Here is a 7,986-nt window from a genome sequence, read left to right as displayed (position 1 = left end):
TGGAGCCCATGTGGTCAGGTGCCTTCACTGAAGGATGCGGAGGGGCCGTCAGGTTCCTTAGCCAATGGCCAGCTGTTTTTAGGGTGTGCAGAGAACAAGGAGGAGCTTCGTGGCCTGCCCCGCAGGACATCATTCCGGATAGTAGAGCCCCTCACTTACCTCAGCCCCAGTTCCCAGAGTTGGTCTGTGGAAAGATCAGACCAGAGTTTCTTCTCCATTAGGTTGACTCAGCTTTTCCCTAACTCCACTTGCATTATGTCTGTCCCTGCTGATGTTCTCTACCCCCCTCCTCTCTGCCTCTAGCTTCTGCTGCCTTTGCGGGGGGGGGGGGGGGGGGGGGGAGGGCGGGGGGACCTTTGGTACCACCCTACTGTCATTTGCCCTGTGCATACCCCACTGACTCCCCAACAGTGGTGGCTCACGGGCTCAGCCTGTCACCCTAACAACGTCCCCAGGTCAACCAGTGCCTGAAGCCACGCACGCCGAGTGACACGGTAGAACATGCCTGGGTGTGGGCACCCCGGATGTGCCAGGCCGCATGTGGCACGGAGAACATAGCTGTGAGACGGAAACAACGCAAGCTTCAGGAGCCATGGACCGCGCTTTCCACGGGAGGTCAGAGGACTGATGAGAAACCAAGTAAAAAGTGAAACACGGGAGACATGTTGGCTAATGTGAGGGGCGACCACGCCAGTCCCAGGTTAGGGAGGGCCGGCAGCAGGGCCTGGAGGTGCAGGTCGAGCAAGGTGCCAGGCAGGTCCGCGCGAGAGTGACAGCAACGGGTGTGTCGTGCAGGACACTGCAGGGGGGAAGCCGGTCAGGGCGGGAGCCTCCGAGGCTCTGGCGTGGTAGGCCTGAGGGGCTGGGGCGACCCGCCACCCCCTCCTGGCTTCACGCTGGAGGAAGGCCGGTGGGACCGGAGCCGCGGGGCACCCAGGAGGGCACCAGAGGCCAGGCCGCGCCCCGGTAGGACCCAGCTGGTTCCGTGGGCCTTAACCTGAGCAGGGCAGAATGGGCCAAGGCCAGGGTCAGAGCGCAGGGCCGGGAGGGGCCCCGGGGCGGCTCCCCCCACCCCGCGGCTGTCGCTGCAGGCCCCCGGAGGGCTCCTCTGGCCTCCCCGGCCCTCCAGCTCCGCCCTCGCCCGCCGCTGCTCTGAGACCGCCGCTTCCTCCTCCGCCCCGCCCGCAGCCCGGCTCCTCCCCGCAGCCCGGCTCCTCCCCTCCCGGCAACCCCGCCCCCCCCTCCTGCTGCTCTGCTCCTCCTGCAGCCCCGCCCCTCCCCTCCTGCAGCCCCGCCCCTCTCCTCCCGGCAACCCCGCCCCTCCCCTCCTGCAGCCCCGCCCCTCCCCTCCTGCAGCCCCGCCCCTCCGCTCCCGGCAGCCCTGCCTCTCCCCTCCTGCAGCCCCGCCCTTCCCCTCCCGGCAGCCCGGCCCCTCCCCTCCAGCGGCTCTGCTCCTCCTGCAGCCCCGCCCCTCCTCTCCTGCAGCCCCGCCCCTCCCGCAGTCGGGCACCTGCTCCCCTGCCTGTTCCCTGCGATCGCGTGTCTGGCCCCGCAGCTGCGTCCCCCCCGACCTGTGAGCGCTCCAGGACACCCCTCCAGCTTCTACTCCCTGCCAAGCGTTCAGTGGAACGCAACCTGTATTTACCGTCGGCAGCTGTGAGAGGAGGCCCTGCAGGCTCCTCCAGCGCCCCGGCCCCCCACCCTGAGCTCCCCCAGCGCCCCGGCCCCCCAGCTCCCGAGGTCCAGCAGGGTCAGCCCCCACCCAGCTCCCCCAGCGCCCCGGCCCCGAGGTCCAGCAGGGTCAGGCCCACTGTTGTAATAAATCTGGCCGTCCAGGAAGCGGGGATTCTTTTTCTGACAAAATAGCGTGTGGCTGCCCCTCCGAGGGCTGTTTCACCCGAGACTCGGGGGGCAGGCGTGGGCTCGGCTGGAGGCTGCAGAGCGCCCCTTCCCAGGCCCGCCCAGCGCGCAGATTCAGGGCCGACGTCAAGCGGACGGAACCGAGGCGGGAGCGGTGGCTCCGGGGCGAACCCCCCCACCCCACCCCGGGCCGGGAGGCGGAGGCAGCGAGCGTGCAGCGGGGCCACTCCCCGCGGAGCGTGCGGGGCAGCGGCGGGAGGCGCAGTGGGGAGCGCCGCAGGGCCTGGGCCTGTCCCAGCCGCCCCGCTCCTCATCCATCCGATGAGAACCAAGCCAGGATGTAGGTGAGAAGGTCGCCGGGCGAATTCAGGGAAAACCAGCAGCAGCGAGCGGACACAGCGCGTGGCCAGAGCCGCGTGGGCTGCCAGGAGCACCCTAAAGGAGAAAATGTTTTGTACTCTGAACCCCAGAGTCCTTCTTATCAGCTCCTGGTCACTCCCTGTGGCCTTGCCAGGTCACTTATCCACTCATCCCGTGTTTATTGAGCTTCCACCGAGCACCAGATACGGAATGAAGAATCAGCACAGGTTGTCAAGGAGCAGGAGCCCTGCCTTAGCTGGGGGTGTGGACAAGTCAACATCTGTGGTGTGATGGCTGTAAGCACTGGGTCTAAGCAGGTAAGAGAGACCACAGGGGACGTCCTGGGCAGGTGACATCCAAATTGATCCTGGAAGGGTGAGGCAGGATAGGCTGGACTGAGTGGTGTCAGGGTAGGGAGAGGGGGAAATGAGTCTGGACAGGTGAGCAGGCTCGTACCACCAAAGGTCTGTGTCCCACAATACGGAGTTGAGTCTTTAACTTAGGAGTAACACAGAGGCACTGCAGCAGGTTAAGCAGCGGAGTGGCAGGGTCAGCTCTGTGTCTGAGGAGATCACCGTGGCTGCTGTGTAGAGAACTAAGGACTAGGACGTAGGGGAGCTTGGTCAAACTAGAAGACCGGCCCGCAGCGCAGACAGCGCCGCGCTGGCGGTAGGGATCTGAGGCATGATTACAGGGAACCCTCTGTAAGACTGAGCAACGACTTGGAAGAAAAGTGAAGGATCAAGAATGACGCCTAGGTTTCTGGTGGGGGCTGCCAGATGGAGGCATGTCACTAACCACGGTGGTGACCACCGGAGAGAGGCAGGCTGCGGCTGGGGGGAGGCACGAAATGGGTGGGAGGCGACATGGGGCAGGTGAGGCTGAGGGGAGTGACTATTAAAGGCGGGCATGCCGGATCTTACTCACAGATGACTGTGAAAGCACCAGTACAAGAAAAGGTTAAGGACAAAGAAAGAAAGGGGCCAAGAGCCAATGGTGGGAAGGCTCTGGAAGAAACCAAAGGGCATACGAGTCAGAGGATGGTAGGAGGATGAGCCCTAGTGAGGCCACCTTGGTTCTGGGGATGAAAGGAAGGGTGCAGCGGCAGGTGTGCAGGTGCCTCGGGTCTTCCTCACCCCGAGGCCCGGAGTCCTGCCCTGCCCTCTCACATCTCCTGGCTTCTCGTGTTTTCCTTGATCTTCCTTAAGTTCTTTAGCCAGTTGGTGAATTAGCTCTTCCGCGTAGAGGGGCTGCTTTGAACAGAGAGTTGGCCTGGATGAGTGAGTCGGAGCTTCAGGCTTCCCATCCCCACTGGAGACAGAGCGCCTGGAAGGGCAGCTGTGAGGCTCAGCTGCGAGGGTGTGTGAGCCGCTCAGAGGGGCGCTCAGCACCCAGCACTGCGGGTGATGGGAGTCCTCTTTCTTGGATGTGTGCTGACTGACCCCGAGTGCACCTGCGTGCTCCAGGGGAGCTTCCAGAAGCAGCCTTTCTGTCTCATGCCCTTTCAAAGCTGGAACCTTTTTTTTTTTTTTTTTTTTTAAGCAGTCCACTAAATTCCTAAGCACAATTTTCTGTTCATTGGCAAAATCAAAGATAGTGAAGAAGCTGTGCAGTCTCATGGAGGGATTCCACAAGCTGCCCAGCACTTCAAAAAAAAAATCCTGGTTCTGTCAATAACTGGAAACTCTGGGGTTTAGGGCCCTAGAACTGGTATTTTTAATATTGGTCTGATGAAAAGGGCAGAGTCTGCAGTAAGTAGAATTTAATTTTAGTCCAGGCTCTCCATTAGGTAGCTGACCTGGCCCCGTGTCTAAGCGTATGAAACGAGGGGAATAAACCCTGTTCATGGAGTTACTATGAACCAAGTGGGAGAGCAGAGGGCAAAGCACCCTGGAGGGGGCCTGTGCGGCTGGGGGAGGCCGGCAAGTCCCCTGCGCCTGAACTCGGGTGGGTTTGGGGACAGCCCTCCGCTGCCCCCGGCAGGCGCTTGGCCAGGGTCCCCTACCAGAAGGCCTACAGGCCACTCATGAGAATTTTAGAGGATTCCTTTTTATTTATTTATTTATTATTTATTTATTTATTTATTTATTTTTAAATTTGTGATAGTCACACACACAGAGAGAGAGAGAGGCAGAGACACAGGCAGAGGGAGAAGCAGGCTCCATGCACCGGGAGCCCGACGTGGGACTCGATCCCGGGTCTCCAGGATCGCGCCCTGGGCCAAAGGCAGGCGCCAAACCGCTGTGCCACCCAGGGATCCCGAGGATTCCTTTTTTAAAAAGAGTTTATGTATTCATGGGAGACACACACACACAGAGGCAGGGACACAGGTCGAGGGAGAAGCAGGCTCCTTGCGGGGGGCCGGACGTGGGACTCGATCCGGGGACCTGGGATCCCGCCCTGGGCGGAGGCAGACGCCCAGCCGCTCAGCCCCGGGCCGGAGCGTTTCTTATGCAGGCGCTGCATTCCGCCCCATGAAAGGAAGCGGGATGTATCTTAGTTAAATTGCATACTCACCATCGCCCTCGTTGGGGATCTGCCTTCAGCTACATTTCATGTTTCCAAGGGAAGACCCCGCAGTCCAGGGAGCCCCGCCGCGCGGGCATCAGCTGCTCAGCGGAGGAAGCCCCCCGCCCCCCATGCGCACTGTCCCCCCACCCCGAGTCCAGGGCCCCTGCCGGAGCTCACCCGGGGGCCCGAGGCGCAGAGGCGGAATGCAGCGGGGTTCTTGCGTGCTGCGCCGGGAGCCCGGCCGCGGGCGGCTGTCCCCACTGGTCCCCGGGAGCCTGCAGTGTCCACCCAACGACACGCTCCGCAGGGGCCCCTTGAACTTGAATCCTTCCGTTGGTTCCCTGATGATACGTTCTTACTTTGGGCGTTGAGTCTTTTTTTCCCTCAGTGATCCTGGACGTGAAGGGCTAAATCCAGGGTTCTTTACAGGTAAGGACCCCATTCTGTCCCCAGGGAGCCCTAACACGGACGGCCTCCGTTTCTCCCCCGGGCGCGTGGACCCCAGATCGGCTCCCTCCGCCCTCACTTCGCGGCGTGTCCGAGGAACCGCCCACCGGTGAAATCAATTCCGCTTGCAAGTCTAGGATGCAGGCTCGGGGGTTTGCGGGGTTTTAAGTTTTTAAATTGAAGTGCTGATTTTAACCCCAAGTTCCTCCCTCAGCAGAAAGTGCAGCCACTTTTATTCATCTATTTATTTTTGCCTGTGTCAGTTGGCCTAGGCCAGCAATGCTCCCGGCCCCAGACCCACGGAGGGGTGGGTAGTTGAGAAATGAAGGAATCCCAGCAGCTCCGGGCCCTCGGCTCCATCATGGGCCTTCAGGAGCCCCAGAGGAAAGGAGGAAGCAGAAGAATGTTCCGGTGGGTTGCGGAGAGCCTTCCTCCTTTAATACTTAGACGTTAAATTGAGTGACTTTTCAAGTATTGGTTTGTGATGAGCCTGTTTTCAGATTCAAGGGCCGCCAATATAAACCTGGATCTTCAGGGAGCAACGAAATCGAAGAGTCTGACCTCTCGGCTCCCCGGCAAGTGGGGTGACCAGATAATGTCATTCCTGGATGAAAGCTCCCCATGGCCCCATCTCCTTTAGAAGGAAATCCAGAGGCCTGCACAAGCTGCCCTGCCTTCAAAACCCGTCTCCTCTGGGCCTTCAGATGTGCAGCCACACCTGCAGCAGGCCTGTCATCTCCCTGGGTGCTGCCTGGGATAGTTCCCCTCCAGGCAGCCTCTTTTTTGTTTGAGGTCTCACACTCACATTTCACTTACTCAGAGACTGTCTCTGGCCACCTGGATGTCATGGTCCTAACCTCTCCGACCCTTAGGCTTCTTATCTTTAAAATGGGGCTAGTAAAGTCTACTGTGATGGTTAATCTTATATGGGAACTTGGCTGAGCTACAGCACCCAGGTATTTGGCTAAACAATATTCTGGATGTTTCTGTGAGATTGTTTTCAGATGAGATTAACATTTACATTGGTCGCCTTGGGGAAAGCAGATTGCCCTCTGTGAAGTGGGTGGGCTGTATCCAATCAGTTGAAGGCACAGATAGGCTAAAAGACTTTCCTCTCCTGAGCAAGAAGGCATTCAACCAGCAGGCAGCCCACAACATCAGCTCTTCCCTAGTCTCCAGGCTTCCAGCCCACCCTGCAGAGCTTGGACTTGCCCGCCTTTGTCGTATAAGCAAATTCCTTAAAATAAACCTCTGTATGTATGTATAAATTCTCCTGGTTTTGTTTCCCTGGAAAACCCCAAACTAATACAATTACCTTGTAGGATTTTATAAGATTCACTAGCACTATTACTCCCATTTATTGAGTGCTTACAGTGTGCCACCCACCTTGAAAGTGGGTACCGTACTTTATCAGATGGAATCCTCACCACAACCTTAAGACTTGGTGCCACTATTATCCTCTGTGGACAGCAAGACAACGGACACCTAGATGACAGTCCCTCAGTCAGTAAGACTGGCCTGATGGTGGTTTGAGGGGGGGAGTCCTAGAGGAGAGACACGTGTGTGACCAGATACCTGGACTTTGTGCACTCTCATTTCAGACCTGTCCACTTAAATAGCTTTTCCCTGATGAGGTCATATGTTAACACCCACCACCTGAATGGGCTGCTTCCAGCAGGCCAGAGGGTGGGAAAGAGCTGCAGCCTGCAGGCCACAGTGGCTAATGGGGCACCTGCTAGAGAAATGCCGTGCCTCATTCACCTCAAGATTTACCCCTCCACCTGGACTCGGCTGTCACTGTGTGGTGGAGAGGCCCTTGGCCTGCCTGGGAAGCCAGAGCCCCGGGGACAGGCTGCAAGTCCTTCTGTAAAGATCTTGCCTTGCCATGCTGGAAGTTTCCCCAGGAGAGTCCCTTTACCCGAGAACGAGCTTTATTTGGTCCTTTGCTTTCCAATTTAAAAAAAGTTTAGGGGGGAGGGGGCAAGCTGGTGGAAAATAAATAAATAAATCATTTTAAAAAAGAAAACTCATTTATTTCTTCCTAAAGTCTATTTAATACGGACTCCAAAGCTCATGTTCTTTCCACCAGGTCACACTGTTTTAAGCATCACAGAAAAAACTACCTCCAAAAGGAAATAAAAATGATCTCACATAAAAACAACTATATACCTAGTTTTATGGTATATTCTGTAGTTTACGTGTAAAATTGCTTATTAAAGTCACTAAAGAGATGCTGCTTAAGCTGGCGCCGAGCGGGGTCCCCCACCCCCGGGCACCCGCCGCTCCCACCTGCGACGTGCAGAGAGGCCCACCCCGCGCTCCAGAGAGAAGGGCTCAGCGGGGACGTCGGGGAGCAGCCGGTGGGTCGGGGGGCCTCCGGGCGGAGGTGGCTGAGCCCCGATCCCTGCGGAGAGGCGGCCCGGGAGCGGGTCCTGCAGCACAGGCCGCGGATCCCAGGGCGCGGGGGACATAGCCGGGATCCTGCGCGGCCCCCACACCCCAGGGGGGAGAGGGGAGGGGGAGAGAGGGGAGGGCTCGGGACAGCGAGGACCTTCCTACCACCGGGGCGCCCCGGGACAGGGGAGAGGGGGGAGGGCACAGGACGGTGAGGACCCTCCTGATGCCCCCTGGCAGATCAGCGCCCCCGCAGCCCGGGAGCACCCAGGCCAGTGTGGACTGGGAGCTGCGGTGGTTACTGGGGGAACTGACCCCAGGGCTGGAGAGCTGGCTGCAGCCAGTATTCCTCCTGGTGTCACCGTCTGCCTGGGAGGGGGGGCCACCCGGGGACAGAGGCCTCAGGGGGTCAAC

At 59.0% G+C, this 7,986-nt stretch overlaps 1 long non-coding RNA gene across 4 annotated transcripts; it reads left to right on the top strand.

The window, feature by feature from the left end:
• The first annotated feature begins 2,086 nt into the window (after positions 1–2,086).
• Positions 2,087–6,446, top strand: LOC102154732. Of its 4 annotated transcripts, none has more exons than XR_005356323.1 (3): positions 2,087–2,537; positions 5,442–5,589; positions 5,679–6,446. It is a non-coding gene; the product is annotated as an uncharacterized LOC102154732 (long non-coding RNA). The 4 variants fall into 4 exon arrangements; XR_005356324.1 differs by having other exon boundaries at positions 5,185–5,589; XR_005356322.1 differs by having other exon boundaries at positions 5,161–5,589.
• Positions 6,447–7,986: the final 1,540 nt, after the last annotated feature.

This window comes from Canis lupus, chromosome 3 (assembly GCF_011100685.1).
Source record: "Canis lupus familiaris isolate Mischka breed German Shepherd chromosome 3, alternate assembly UU_Cfam_GSD_1.0, whole genome shotgun sequence".
Taxonomy (NCBI): domain Eukaryota; kingdom Metazoa; phylum Chordata; class Mammalia; order Carnivora; family Canidae; genus Canis; species Canis lupus.
Note: the sequence above shows the minus strand (reverse complement) of the source record. Positions and strands in the feature narration are given on the sequence as shown.